We start from the raw sequence: 16,701 nt of genomic DNA, 5'->3' as shown, positions 1-16,701 counted from the left end.
TGCAAATCGGAGGGGTAGATGAACCATGAGAGATGATGGACTCTGAAAAACAAACTGAGGGTTCTAGAGGGGAGGGAGGTGGGAGGATGGGTTAGCCTGGTGATGGGTATTGAGGAGGGCACATTCTGCATGGAGCACTGGGTGTTATGCACAAACAATGAATCATGGAACACTACATCTAAAACTAATGATGTAATGTATGGGGATTAACATAACAATAAAAAAATTAAAAAAAAAAAAAGAATCCCAACTGTCCCCATGGAAAGGACTTTCTGGGTCAATTTACTTTAAAGTCCCAATCTCATTAAAGATGCTTAAGTGTTCAAGTCTATCTTAATTTTCTCAAATCATTTTTATTTTTTATTTTTTTTAATGTTTTATTTATTTATTCATGAGAGTCAGAGAAAGAGAGAGAGGGCCAGAGGCAGAGGCAGAAGCAGGCTCCCCGCCTAGCAGGGAGCCCGATGCGGGACTCGATCCCAGGACCCTGGGATCATGACCTGAGCCAAAGGCAGACACTTAACCATCTGAGCCACCCAGGTGCTCTCAAATCATTTTTAATGAGTTGTTTACAAAAGCAAGAAACTAATGGATTTACCTGCTTTTACCTCTTATGTAATATATACAAGAATATCAAAAAAGCAGTAAAATACAGAGGACTTGTGAATGGCTAATTCAGGGTGGTGTTCAGTCTGTTTAACAGGGAATATCTTTAATGTTTTCTTCAAATACTTATGAGACTCTAAAGTGACATTCTCAGGCAAAGTACAACGTAAGTAAGTAGCAAGAATCTAAACATAAAGTTATGTTAATAAAAATGGTCACGTAGCCTTCCTATGAATTTGGTAAATGAGTATTGTCAAGAATAAATCCTAGCCAAAGCTCCTTTGCTAGCATAACTCAATCTAGCTTGCACGATCATGCTATCTAATGTCATGAGTTCACTAAACAGTTATAAGAACTACTTGGATAATTCCCTTTTCCTGTGATACAATAACTTTGGTCAACTCTTGGGGTTATGTAAAAACTAAGAAAAGTAGGCAGTGATATGGGAATTGGCCTAATTTTCTGTGATTTAATCTTTCTTCCTTGGCTCCTTTGCCTTCTCTCAGAAAAAAATCATGAAGAGTAAGTCCTGGATCCTTTTCAATTAAACCAGGTTTCAGACCCATTTACTAGAAAAGACAGAAAATATCCCAATAGATCATGTACTATATATACTTTTATTTTTACAATTAATATCTCTAGTTACATAAGAAAAAAATAACTTAGAGGGAAATCAAGTGCTTAAATGTGGAAGAAGACAGGGTTCCAGCTGGGTTTCTAAAACAAAACTTTACCCTTTGATTTATTCCTCTATTGTGAATACTTTGGCCTATCTCAGATTCCCCTTTTAAAACACAAATCCTCGTTGGATTGGGTTATACGTTAGTATATGAAAGCCTTTCATTCTGGACAGCATTTCTATGAAGAGGGCCTTACTTCATTCTACAGTTTCAAACAGGGAGATATAAAACCCAATTGAGTACTGAGATTTAAACCCTATCTTCTGACTCCTAAAACTGGATTTTGACCACTATATCTGACTTAATGCCTTAATGCCTTAATGGGAATTATTTAAAGAAATGGGAATTTTAATGGAAAGATTGACATGATGGATTTGGACTTTGTTATTCTCCTCTCCCATCAAAGCAAAAACTTTGGTCCAAGTCATTGAAAATTTATTGGGCATATCCTATGCTCGGGCAGGGTGCTCAGTACTGAAAGTTACATACAGATGGGAAGAGTCAATCCCTGTCCTCAAATAATTTCTATTTAGCATGAAAAATGAAAATATAATTAAATTCAACCAATCTGTGACAATCCAATATGTGGAGGCCAGCATTGTATCTTGTCCTATATATGTGTCATTAGGGAAACAGGAAGTGCTGTGGGGCAGGGACAAAGGAAAGAGTCTTATACTCATGAAGGAGCCTGAGGGAGACATGGCGACTGAGAGAGACAAGATATATAAGAGAAGGTGGAAAGGTGTCACAGATTTTCTTCACTTCCACAACATTGCTTAAAAGAAATAGGACTCAGTTAGCCAGCATATAGTACATCGTAAGTTTTTGTTGTACTGAACATAAGAAAAAAAAAATTAAAAAAAAATTTTTTTAAAAAGGAAATAGGACTCTTCTTTTGGTATGTCTGTTTCCTGCATAAGTAGGCTTTGTGTGGCAGTCTTCTCCACCCAGAAACAATGTTAAGGGCAATGACAAACCGTCATGGGGAGAGTGTGAGACAGTTGAATGAAGCCTGAGGAAACAGGAGCCCACTGATGTTTAAGTACCCTGGAAGGTAAGAAACCTTCTGTCCCCTCCTCTCCCTGCCTTCAGGCCGTGTGCGTCTGAAATCTCCCTGACAAACCTTCCTTCTCTCCTGCCCCCCCCATCCCCCGGCAGCGCTCATAAACCTGAAGCTCAACATATTTTAGAACTGACTTATTTGAATGGAGGATGGAGCTTATGGAAAACAAAAGGGAGTATTGTTTTTGGACTACCTGGTTCTTGCGAGCATATTGGAAGTATTCCCCGAGGCATGAGGTGAAATAAGACAGGACAAGAAAATAACCCAAGGGAAAAAGGGAGACAAATAAGTTTAGAAAGGTATATATGCCTTAGGGGAAAAGAGTACAGAGTCATCTGGTTTGGGAAGGAAAAATGAGAAAAGTTGGCAACCCAGGGACAGGAAGAGTTTCCACCTGTGAGCAAGAAAGAATATTTTCCTAGTTTGTACTCTTCAAAGTACACAGGAAATGACCATCAGTTTTTAAATCTGTCCTCAAGATTGCCTCTTTCTAACAGTTTCTTATACATAGATTTTCTCATTTGAAAACTAGTTTATCTTGGTAACATTTACCACTTGCTGACTTTGTCTTCTCTTCCTGTGCTTTCAAAAATGTGGAGATTATATTATCCTAGGAAATCATATATGCGGCATCACATTGCGTCTTTGAAATGTTGCATATAGAGCTTGGAGATAGTCTCACTATGAGCACGGAACATAGGATATCTCAAATCCATTCAGGCTGCTGTAACAAAATTCCACAGACTTGTGTACCTTGTAAACAACAGAAATTTATTTCTTACAGTTCTGGAGGCTGGATATCTGAGATCAGGGAGTCAGCGTGGTTGCAGTCCCTTCCAGGTTGTAGACTTCTTCCTCCATATGTTTCGTGTGGTGGAAGGGGTGAGCAACTCTCTGGGGTCTCTTTTATAAAGGCACCAATCTCATTCATGGGGACTCTGCTCTCATGACCTAATCACCTCCCAAATGTCCCACCTCCTCATAACATCACTTGGGGTATTACATTTTCAACATATCAATTTTGGAAGAACACAAATATTCAGACCAGAGCATAAGAGAACTCACAAAAGATTATTCCCCCCAAGGATGACTTTCCATGCTTTAAAATAACTCGTGTGACTTCCTAATAGAATAAAGTATCCAAAAAATAGAAAGGGCAGGGAATTTGGGATTGAGAAGACAAGTAAGTGAACTTTTGAAGATATGAAGGGATTCTAATTCTCTCAGTTCAACATAGAATTTATTAATAATTATACTTGCTAAGGAAGGTACCATTTTTAGCTCCCCCTGAGTGACAAACATTTTGCACTGTTTGGTGATTTTATTAAGTTTTTAAAAAATCTGTAAGTTGAACAATGTTATTCTCAAAAGACACTGAAGAAATGGGTCTCTGAGACTTGACATAGTAATTAGAAGAATCAAGCTTTGAATCCAGCATTGTCTGATAACTAAAGTCTCTGTATGTTTATACTTCCAAGCTAACAAACTCAGAGGTCTACAGGACCCAGTCAAAAAGTGGGAGGGTTAGTTCAGCGTTGGCAATTCTCAAGTTGTGGGGGAGTGGAGATTATAGTGCTTCACCTACCTAATAGTAGTACAAAAAAAATTTTTTGTAAGCATTAAGTATGCCCCAGAAAGGAGGGTAGGAGAGAAAGCTGCCCTGAAGGTCACCAGTTTGTGACCTCATCATAATAAACTACTTCATTAATTTCATCTCTTTAATATAGACATGGCCTTGAGGTAATTTTCACTTGGGTTTAATATTTGTTTCTCCAATAAAAGTCTGTATTTACCTCCTCTCTATAATAAAAAAGTAAATGCCTTTATCCTTAGCAGGAAAGCAGCTTTACAAAACAGGCAAATATGCCAGTGGTGTTCAGATTACTTTTTCCACTAATATTCTTGCTAATATGTCATAAGAAACAGTGGCTGCACGTGAGTTTGGCAGAATGCCACAAGGGAATACAATACCTAATGCCTGAAGTTTAACTTTCTGCATGGAACACTCACTATAACCACCACACAATCCTAGAAGCCGTGATAGACATGCACCAGTTGCACAAGTTTGAAACCTTGTATGTGTGCTGACATTATCATTGTTCCGGGACACTCCATGGATTGAAGATAGAGAACAAAGCATTGCCACTGCATTAGAAATAACAAATGTTAGTTCAAAAGCGGGGGGTGGCAGGGGGGAAAGATGTGGTTGAGAAGACAAATGTGTGATAAGAAAAGTACATAAATTCTTTGCACATCGAATAAGCTTTTGAGGAAAAGTTGTTCTTTATATAAAACATGCTTTTTAAAGTAGGATTAAGACTTGATTTATACATGTTTGGCAAGATTATTGAATTTCCATAAAATATCTAATTTGGTGAATACTGGACTAGTCAGAAATATCCACTTGAATCAGATATGCTCTTTTGTTGATATCCTCTGCCCACAGTTGATTTGTCCCTACATTTAGAATCAAATATAATTTCAGTTGACTAAAACAAGATTATGTAGAAATATGACAATAAAGGAACAGTCCACACAATCTATTATTTTAATTACACAAAGAAGGAGAACACAATAAGATTTGTCTGCTAACAATAGTCTCAAAATGAAAAGGGAAAGCACATTGAGGAAAATATGCCTGTGTTCTTTATTATTGTTGTGATCACTAAAACATTTCCTCATTGTTTTCTTTTCCTTAGGATTTTTGTTAAATAATAAAGGATTTGATAAGGGGTTGATATCCAAAATACATAAAAAATTTATACAACTCAATAACAAAGAGACAATCCCATTAAAAAATGGGTGAAAGACTAGACATTTCTCCAAAGAAGACATAAGAGTGGTCAACAAGTACCTGAAAAGGTGCTCAACAGTATTAATCATCAAGAAATGCCAGTCAGAGCCATGATGAGCTAGCACTTCACACCTGTTCAAATGATTATTATCAAAAAGACAAGAGCTAAGAAGTGTTGATGAGGATGCAGAGAAAAGAGAACTCTCGGTACACTGTTGGTGGGAACGCAAACTGGTGCAGCCACTGTGGAAAACAGTATGGAGCTTCCTCACAAAATTAAAAATAGAACCACACCAGGATCTAGCAATCCCACTTCTAGGTATCCTTTCAAAAAATGAAATCACTATCTCAAAGACAGATTGGCACTCCCATGTCCCTTGCAGCATTATTCACAATAACAAAGACACAGAAATGACCTAAGTGTCCACTGAACAATGAATGGATAAAGAAATTTTGGTATATACACAATGGAATATTACTCGGCCACCAAAAAGGAAATCCTGCTATGTGAAACAACACAGATGGACCTTGAAAGCATTATGCTAAGTGAAATCAGTCAGAGAAAGACAAGTGTTGTATGATGGCACTTATATCTAGAATCTAAAAAACCCCAAACTCATGGATACAGAAAACAAATCAGTGGTTGCCAGAAGTGGGGTGGGGATTGGTGGGATAGGTGAAGGTGGTCAAAAAAAAAAATATATAAACTTACAGTTATACAATAAGTGAGGCCTGGAGATGTACTGTTCAGCATGTGACTCTAGTTAATACTGTATTGTGTACTCAAAAGTTGCTACGAGAGGAGACATTTAATGTTCTCACCCTAAAAACAAGAACAAACAACACAGTGAGGTGATGGTTGTGCTAACCTTATTGTGGTAAATATTTCACAATATAACACACATATTAAATCATCACATTGTACAGCTTAAACTTATACAATGTTTAATGTTTATTATCAAGAAGGGAGAGAAGGAGGATCTTCACAAGCACCTCAAACTTAACATTTCTATTCAAGCTCTCATTTCTTTTTTCTCATAGAATACTGCAGGGACATTCTAAGTGGTCTTGCTATCACTATTCTTCATTACCTCCAATATATCCTCTCTACTGATTCTATAGTGTTTTTTCCTAAAACAAGAAGCCAGACATCTCACCCCACTATTCAAATCAAGGCAAATATCAAATCTTACCTAGCTCCCAAATGTGACATACAGGGCTTCATAATTAGGCTCCCTCACACTCTCCCTACTACTACAATATGCGCCCCATGTCTCACTGCCCCTCCTGTCTCTCTGGTTACATCATACTATTCCAAAGTTTGATTATATCATGCTTTATTCATCCCCTTTTGTATGACATACACTGCCTCTTTTGTCAAGATATTCCATCCCCCGTGACTTCACTACACTATAAACTGGAGAACTTTGGTGACTTTGGGAACCTCTACTCATCCCCCAAGATACAGTCCATATATCACCTCCTCTCTACAGCTTTCCCCAGCCACTTATTTTTCCTTTCTCTTAGGTTGCCATATAACTGTTACTAAAGTGATAATCCTGTAAAATGTCTTCTTGTTTCTCCATAGGAAGGTGAGAAGACTATAACTCATTTGTGTATTATCTAGTGGTCTCCTATCACTGACTAATACCAGCATCTCACTTCATCATTGTCTTGTGAGAGATGATCATAAAATATTCAGTACTTTGGAAGCTGTTTCTTCAATTATTAGTAGCTTGAAATTGATTGTGGTATGAGTACTTACACCACAAAATTGACCACCACCACATATAAGAACTCTTTTTTTTTTTTTCTTGAAGAGGTGGTTTGTGAGCATATCTGGGTTTATCCCCCCTAATCTGACAGAGTCCCTGTGTATTCAGTGGAATTGCTTGAGTTATTAATGTGATTTCAGTTAGCTGAAAATTACTTGGGCATAAATGAAACAAAGTTAACTATAGGAACAATGGTGTAATTTTATATATTATGATTTGAATTATAATCGGATTACAAAAAATAAGTATGGATTTCAACTTTATAAGTACATGGAGATTTTCTTCCAAGGCAACACGATTGGTAGGCCAGGTAATAAGTGGCTCAGTGCAGGGATGTTTGCTTATTTATCTTTAGGTCATTATACATCATGTTGGATCTGGCATGTGGTTGATCCTCATGAAATTCTTATTAAGCACATTTCCACATGAAAAACCATAGAGTATATTTCTCTATGTGAAGGGTTGGGTATTTTTATCCACTCATATAGAATCACTGCTAGGAAATGGCAGCACCCATATGGTAAAATTTTTGTTCAGAAATAAAAAATTAAGTTGGTTTAAAGCAAATAAGAAATTGCTGTTTCTCCAGGGCTTGGAGCTTGGCACTTGATTTGTAAGAATATTATATATTGAGCATTTTATTTGTTTGCTTATTTTTATAGTACCCATATATATGTAATAACAATATTTACATATTAACTACTTATAATTTATATAATTTCTTTTTTTAAAAAGATTTTATTTATTTGTCAGAGAGAGAGAGAGAGAGCACAAGCAGGGAGAGTGTCAGGCAGAGGGCGAAGCGGGTCCCTGCTGAGCAAGGAGCCCAATGCGGACTCAATCCCAGGACCCTAATCATGACCTGAGCTGAGGGCAGGCGCTTCACTGACTGAGCCACCCAGGTGTCCCTATAATTTCTTGTGGTGAGTAAATATACTTATGTTAGTAACTGTAATACTGTAACTAAACAGTTACTTAGAGTAGATGGGAAAAAATATTTATGTACAGGATAACCAAAATTTTTTCGCTTACATTTGTGTTTAGTTTTTTATCCATTTCAAAAGTCATATGTAAGTTACATTACTGGTTGTTAGTTTTCACATCAGTATCACCAGAGGAACTGTTTAAAACAGTGGCTCTCACTGCATACATGATGAAACCCACAGAGACATATGCAAACCAGCTCAGGCTTACAACTACCATTTTGGATAAAGTTTGTCCAACACGTTCATTTTATAAATGGGGAAGTAATGCCAAGAGAGGCTGATTTTATTTGTTCATCTTCATAAAACTGGCTGGGGGCACAGCCAGGATTTTAACTTAGGTGATTGTTAAGTTGTCATTTTTAATGGTATATAAGCTTTTGAGTGTGTATATGAGTGTTGGCTGTGGGGAAGCTAAGAATGCTATTCAGGAATTATTAAAAACTAGAGAACAAAAGAAGAAACACTGTAAACTTGAGGAATCTAATTAGCAATTCAGTCATGAACTGGGTGCCCAGAGAGAGATTACCACTACTTGAATGACAAGCAAGTTACAGACTCAAGCCAACAGCTCATCATTGGGTGATTGAATATGCATTTTCCCAGATTATTTATTTTGGGGGGAGGTATGTGTGTTCTTCATACATTGTGTGTTTTATCCGTTACTGTTTGTTTTATTAAGTAATTTTGAGGGGTGCCTGGGTGACTCAGTTGGTTAAGCATCCTACGTTTGATTTTGGCTCAGGTCATGATCTCAGGATTGTGAGATCGAGCCCCAGTTCAGACTCCATGCTGGGCATGGAGCCTGCTTAAGTTCGTCTCTCTCTCCATCTCTATCTGTCTCACCACCCCCCCACCTCTCTCTCTCTAATTAAAAAAAAAATAAAATAATTTTGAACTTCCTACCATAACAAAGCAAGATCACTTTCTGTATTGTCCTCTTATTTCTGATCTCATATTTTATGATTGTGCAAAGTAAAGGAAGATCATTAATAAACAATTTTATCAAGTTACTTTACCATTGTACATACTAAGGGTTTGAAAAATGATTCTCAACATATAAATGATTCTGTTACACTTGAATATTTTTCCTATAAGCTGTCCCATTTCCTCCATCTCTAACAGAAGGAATTTTGGAAATCTATTTCAGATCAATTTACCTGAGCCTTGAAAACTCTTTGAAGAGGGTCTTTTTCACATATTTTGGGCAGAATATTTCCCCCCAAATTTTCCCTTGATTTTTCAGGAAAATCAAGATATTCCTTATAACTTAGGTTAAATATGTCTCACAGCTTACATTTGAAATTTATGGCCATAGAATATACAGTCTAACTCAAGTAATATTCATAGTTTATCATAGTGGATAACCACTTCCAAACTTTGAAAGTCCCACCGTCTCAAGTCAACTTTTTGTAACAGTTGTCTCAGTGGTGTTAATTACATAATTCAAAGGGTAGACTTGCTGGAATAAAAAAAGTATCATTAAGTTCTTATTGAGGGTAGAGACCATCATCTTTATCTCATCAGCACTTAGCACAATGCCATGCACAAATAAATTGTCAATAAATGTTTATCACTTTCAGTTAGATTAAAAAATGAGTTCTGCAAAACAAAAATGATCTCGGCTCTCCTACAGGGTTCATTTTTTTAAAAATGTCTTTTAGTTTATAGTCTGAATCATTATATTTTAATAAATATTTCTATACTATTAGACATGTATTATCTACTTTTTTAGTTTATTAGATTACTTAAAAACAAAAATAAATGATTTAGAAAAATAAAGTTTGTTTTTTTTTTTAATACAGGGACAATTTCAGAATCTTCTTTCAACTACTTAATGTTTATTGACAACTAAAAATATTTTTGTACTAAAAACTCCAGGGCCTAAAATGCTTCAGGAAAATAAATTAGGAACAATTACCCATTTGTTACAATTCCCACATTGTAACCTACTGCTGACCAAACACATGTGTACTATTGTCCAGTATTAGGGAAGGTTTGCTGAGATTCTAACTTAATTTACTTCTTCCTTTAACTGTTGCTCATGTGAGATTCTTGTGAAATAATGAAGAGGGGAAATAAGTAGCCATCAAATGGCCACAATTAAACTTCTATTTATTTTAATGGATTGTAAATTATTTTTGTACCTCAGGGATAACTAAAGATTAGTGATTTAAAAAGTAAAAGATAAGTATGAAATAAAGTGGAAAATAAAATTATGCAAAAAAGTTTTAGTTCATTAGTCAAAATAAAATTTTATCAGTTAAATGAAACTGATAGAGCATTCTCAATTGAGAATTCTCAATTCTTAGAAAAGATTAAGATATTTTATATAATTTTGCTAAATTATCATCTTTATTAATTATGTAGTTTAATTCTGCAGTCAGCATCTTCAGTGATAATGAACATCTTAAAGCTTGACTCTAGAAATGTTTATAATAAAATTCTTCAAATATCCAATTATACAAATATGATATATATTTTTAATTATATTTATCTCCTGATTTTTCCTCTATTGTTCCATTATATTCATTGTCATCTTTGGTATTACTTTGGGGTGTATTTTCAAGTTTCAAATGTTCAGATGTAGGTCTATACTGATTTTAAGATACCAATGAATATTTAATTCCCAGATAGTTAGATGTGTTATAATATGTAATTTACATTGTAATAAGACAGCAAAATGCAATTAAATTGAACACAAGAATCAACTGCCTATTTTTCTTCCAGACCATAAAAATTTTTAAAATGCTTATAAAAATGAAAATTTTAAATATAGTCTTAATGAAACAAAATTTTCTTATAGGAGTAATATAAACACCTAAGCAACAATTTACTTCACTATCTAAATAGAAAGGGACTATATATAAGCTGATATAACTATATCTGAAAATACTTATATGCAAATAAGTAGATAAATAGAGAGAATTTTATTAATAAGACTATCAAATCAGAGGTAGAAATCTAGAAATTCATTCTACTTCCTGCTTCCTAAATATTATTTTTGTTTTGTTTTGATTTAGATTTACATTAATCTTCCATGATAAAAATACTAGTAAGTTGTGTGTAGTAATGCTTTGAATTAATGATAATACCATACTCAACAAATATTTATTGAGCACCAACTATGGTCAGGCACTAAACTAGACTCTGGGATACAGCCATGAATAAAATAAGGTTCTCTGTCCTTGTGAAGTTGTATGTACATATGTGTATTGAAGGGGGTTTGGAAAGAAGGAGGGCAGATAATAAAGTGATTGACATATACAATATTTTGTAAGTTATCTAATATGATAAATGCTGTGGGGGATGGGCAAAAGGAAACACTGGGAGTGGCATGGCAATTTTTATCTGTGTGGTCAGGAATGGCCTCATTTAGAAGCTTAGATATTGGGGGCGCCTGGGTGGCTCAGTTGGTTAAGCTTCTGCCATCAGCTCAGGTCATGATCCCAGAGTCCTGGGATTGATCCCAGAGTCAGGCTCCCAGCCCTCAGCAGGGAGTCTGCTTCTTCCTCTGCCCCTCCCCCTGCTTGTGCTCTCTCTTGCTCACTCTCTCTCAAATAAATAAATAAAATCTTCAAAAAAAAAAAGTTGAAATATCAGTATCAACAGAAAGACAATGAATCTTATGGATGTGCATATGTTGAAAAAGACCACAACAGGTAGAGGGTAAGTCAGAGCCAAGGCCCTGAGGAATGTGTCCAGGATGATTAAGGAATGGCTCCAGTATGATCAGGACTGAAAGAATGAGCAGCAAGGCAGTAAGGAATGACATCAAAAAAGTAACATGGGATCAGAGCAGATTTTCCTTTTACTCTGAGATGCAAAATAATTTGAGGCTGTGAGCTGAGAAGTGACACAACCTGTTCATTTGAACAGGGTCACTCTGGCTGTTGACTATGAGAATAGACCATAGGAAGGCAAAATGGGTAGAGTGAGAGAACATTAAAATAATCCAGTTAAGGGATCATAATGTCTTTCAGCCAGAATACCACCAGCGGAGGTGGTAAAGTGTGATCAGATTTGGATATATTTTGAAGACAGAGCCAGCAGTTTTGCTGATGGACTAAATGTGTGAGAATTAGGGGAGTCAAGACTGTGATTTCAAACCCAAACAACTAGAAAGGTGGAATTGCTATCAACCAAGATGGGGAAGACTGTAGGTAAATTGGGTTTTTTGTTTGTTTTGTTGGAGGGAAAATAACATTGGAGCTCATTTTTGGACATGTTGCACAATAGATAGATAGATAGATAGATAGATAGATAGATAGATAGATAGATAGATAGATAGATATAAATTTGGAGTCCCAGGAGAGGACCAAGTTGAAGATATAAATTTTGAAGTAGTCAGTATATAGATTGTTTTAAAGCTATGGGATTAAATAAGATCTCCACTAAAGAAAATATAGATAGTAAAGAAATTCAAGGACCCGCACTTGAAGCAGTCCAGCCATAAAAGTCCTGTCAGGCACAGAGGAAACAGCAAAGGAAGCTGAGAAAAAGTGACCAGTGAGGTGAAAAGAAAACCAGAAAGTGGAGGAGGGCCTTGGAAGCTGAGTGAAAAAAGTGGTGTTTTTGTGTTTTTGTTTTTTAAGATGGAAGATGTGCTCACCTACATCAGATGCTACCAAGAGATTAACATGGAGGCTGCAAATTAACTGTAGGATACAGCAATGGCATGGTTATAGGTGAGCTTGACAAAAGTAGTTTTTATGGAGTAAGTGAGGGTAAAAACCTGGTTGGATTGGTTTGAAGGGGGGCCGGCAGAAAAGTTGGCAGTTGGGAGAAAATAAAATTTCGGAAGACTATTGCTACTAAAAGAGACACGTGGGGCGCCTGTGAGGCTCAGTCATTAAGTGTCTGCCTTGGCTCAGGTCATGATCCCAGGGTCCTGGGATTGAGCCCCACATCAGGCTCCCTGCTCAGCAGGGAACCTGCTTCTCCCTCTGCCTGCCGCTCCCCCTGCTTGTGTTCTCTCTCTCTCTCTCCCTTTCTCTCTCTCTCTCAAATAAGTAAAAAAATAAAAGAGACACATAAATGGGACCAGGAGAAGAAAATAGAGTTAAGAGAGTTTCATTTTTAGATAGGAGAAATACCATGTTTGCTGATGGGAACGATCTGGCAGAAGAGGGGAGAAAAGATGATTCAAGGGGCTGTGGGGAGATTTGCTTTAGCCATATTTTGGTGTTCCAGTGGAGGAGCTGAGTTTAAACAGCAGCACAAGTATTTCAGGAACAGAGACACAGGGAGAGCAGAGCACAGAACAGATGCTGGGCTGAGCATTTGTCACGGAAAGAGCTTGTGGAGGGTCTCTTCTAGAGGCATCTGTTTTATCAGTTGAATAAGAATCCAGGTTATGAGATGAATGTAAGGGTAAGAAAGGAGGTTTGGAGGCTTGACAAGAGAATGGAGAGTATGAAATAGTCATCTAGATGAGTATGAAAGGGAATGTACTGGGAGAATGCATTATAATTCCTGAGCAGCATTAAAAACCCACTTGAAGTTCGTTGTTGTGAACTGAGAGGGAGAGTATCAAGACAGCAAACCATGTCACATACTTCCTGCTGTGTGTTTCGCTCATTGTCTGATTCCCAACCCTAGTGAGGAAGCCAAGAGATTTACGGGCATTCCGGGCTCCTCAGGTCCAATGCTGGTAAAGAGACTGCCTTTTATTAGGAGTGGGTACAACAAAACTCAGGGAAATTGCAGAGTTGAGTTGTGTGGGGGATTGAGACATGGAGACTTCTAATTATTATAATGGTTTGAGTACAGACTCTCCTCATTCACTCAACCAGTATTTATTGAGGGCTTTAGGCACTGAGAATACAGTAGTAAACAAAAAATGTAAGAGTTTACAAACAACATATTCTAAAGAATTCTAAAGAATATACATCTAGAAGGAATATCATCCCAGAAGGAAGGTCTAAGATACAAGTGTGAATGGTAAACGAAGACATGTTCCCTGCAAAAAAAAAAAAAAAAAAAAATCCATATAAAATAGTAATAACAACAATGCTTAATTTGTGGGAATAAATGAAAATAGAAATTCTGTACAAGAAGGGACTATCAGAGGTGCCTGCCTGGCTCAGTTGGAAACACGTGAGACTCTTGATCTTGAGGTTGTGAGTTCAAGCCCCACATTGGGTGTAGAGGTTATTAAAAAAATAAATAAATAAACTTAAAAAAAAAAGAGAGAAGAGACTATATTTGAGAGGAGTTGTCAGCCTTCATTGGTATCATTGTCCCACCATAGAGGAATGTTTCATGTATCTCTCCTGTGCTGCTTCCAAGATTTTTTCTTTGTCTTTGGTGTTCAGCAATTTGACTATATGTCCCATTGTTGTTGTTTTGTATATGTTTGTTTTTTCCAAGCTTGCTTAGAGATAACTGAATTTGCTGGATCCCAATATTTGCTGTTCATCAAATTTTTGAAAATCTTCCTCATTCTTTCTTTAAATATTTCTTTTGGCTATTTTCTCTTTGTTTCTTCTGGAAGCATAATTACAAAGGACATTCAGATGTTGTCTTAGAGGTCACTGAGACTGTTCATTCTTTTTTCCAATTTTTTTTCCCTTTTCCAGATTAAATACTTTCTAATGACCCATCTTCAAGTTCACTGACTGACCATTTCTTCTGCAATTACCAATTATCTATTAAGCCCATCCTATAATTTTTTTTCATTTTAGATATTGTACTTTTCAGTTTTAGAATTTCCATTTCATTGCCATTTCTATTCTGCTAAGATTTCTCGTCTATTTATACATCAAGACTATCTTTTCCTTTTAAATCCATTAAAATTTTCTAGTAGAGGGTGTAATATTTTTATCTGTCAATTTCACTGTCTTGATTATAGGGAGGCCTGTTTTTATTGAGTGTTTTTCTCTCAACTATGGGTCTCATATTCTCCTTCCCTTCAAATGCTGGTAATTTTTAGTGGACATTGTGAATAATAGATCTCAGTGATTATGTATTCGGTTATCTTCCTTCACATGTTGATTTTTGTTCTAGAAGACAGTTAATTCAGCTGGACAAGCCTTGTGTCCCCTGCAGTATGCAGCAGCTGAAATCCAACTCTCTTGTTCTCCCCTCATATGCATATATGCATAGTTGAGAGACCAGCCAAGGATTTGGGTGGAGTTTGTATACAGATTTGGGGTCATCTGCCTTTGCTCTTTCCTTCTGGAATTTTACACTTCATTCTGAAGCACCTATAAGAACCTCCCAAATCAGACCTCTGTTATCTGGCTTTTTTTAAGTTTGTAAACTGGGGCTATATGTCTAAATTCTGGGTGCCCCATACTAAGTGGACAAGGTGGTGTTCTTAGGCAAAAGCCACATAAAGGCAAATGTCACCCAATACAGTTTCCTCTGTCAAGGGTTGTTTTCCCTTCATTATCTCCTTGATATTGGCCACTCTCCTGTGACTTCAAATACTTTTGAAATATTTTAAATAGTTTTAAAAAAAGATTTCCCCACCCTGCCCGGAGAGCTTAATCTGATATTAGCTACCTTGCCATTATTCTATTAATTGAATTTTTATGCTCAGTTTTTAATTGGACACATGGCATATATTCGGTACTCAAAATTGATAAATCAATTACTAGGTATACGACTGTTTAAGCAGTTTAGAAGACATTGTTATATGTTGTCAGCCACCTTCAGTATGTCTTGAAAATGATAGTTAACGTCTGTGTCATGCAGTTTGAGTTTTAGGATAAGTTCAGAATTGTTCTGAGTAAAAGTAGAGTAATATTTTGGATAAATTTAAACCTGATGTGGCTTTTAGTAGAAAAATAGTGTAGCTTGGTTAAGTAAATAGCCAGGTTATAAAGATTTCAGATGGTTGGGAAGAATAACTGACGCTCTAAATGCCCTTAAATTTCTGTCGAAGGAGTTGAGGGCAATTTAAGGAAAAGTGAAGGGGTGAGCTAATCTCCTTAACTATTTATGGTAACATATTACAAAAACACATTTTCAGGGACAAAAGTGATGTAAAATAGAATGGATAATTCTAATAGAAATGTACATAATACTCTCTGGTGGATGTTTGCCTTTTATGTTGAAACTGTTTATAGATTATTAAATATATTTGTAACTCCTGTTTGTAAACTCTAAGTTTTCTGTCTGTAATTACGTCATCTTTGTTCACACAAACCCTGAAGTCCTTATGGTCCATCCCTGTTTAACCCAAGGATGGAATGGAAATGTTTATCATGTCCTTAAAGACTCTGAATGATTTTGATCCTGTTCTACAGGACAGATTAGAGAATGGAGCTATCTGCAAAATTCACATATAAAGGTTTTCTCCCCAGTCATAGAGTATTGGGGTGTTGGAGGGCAGTGTCACATTCCTGAGAGCAGATCTTAGAGCTGGTGTAGTGACGAACCAGAGTCCTTATATTGAGAGTTATAATTCCTAGCCTCATATTGTGCCCAGGAATAAAATGGAAGCCCTCCCCCACCTCCTCCCCCCTCCCCCCCCCCCCGGAACCTAAGTGATGGCCAGTCTTCTAAAATACCAACTGCCAAATGGTTTCTGCTACTTTTTTTTGCTAAGGAATTGAGGGTCCACCTTTTTACTGATTTGCCTGGATCAGCTTAAAGATTGTCATGGCATCCGTCTCTGACAGGATAAAAGGACAGAGGGCCCCTTTCCTAAGGACATAGAAGAGCCAACAGTGATTCTAAATGCCTTCATCTCAAACTTTAAGCTATTTGTCACTGCTTTTTGCCATTTGTCACAACCTTTAGGCTATGTGTTCACAAGAGCGAACAGACACAGACACTTCAGCCACAGGGA

Source organism: Leptonychotes weddellii, chromosome 2 (assembly GCF_054177405.1).
Source record: "Leptonychotes weddellii isolate Sample4059 chromosome 2, ASM5417740v2, whole genome shotgun sequence".
In the NCBI taxonomy this organism is placed as follows: domain Eukaryota; kingdom Metazoa; phylum Chordata; class Mammalia; order Carnivora; family Phocidae; genus Leptonychotes; species Leptonychotes weddellii.
This window is presented reverse-complemented; position numbering follows the sequence as displayed.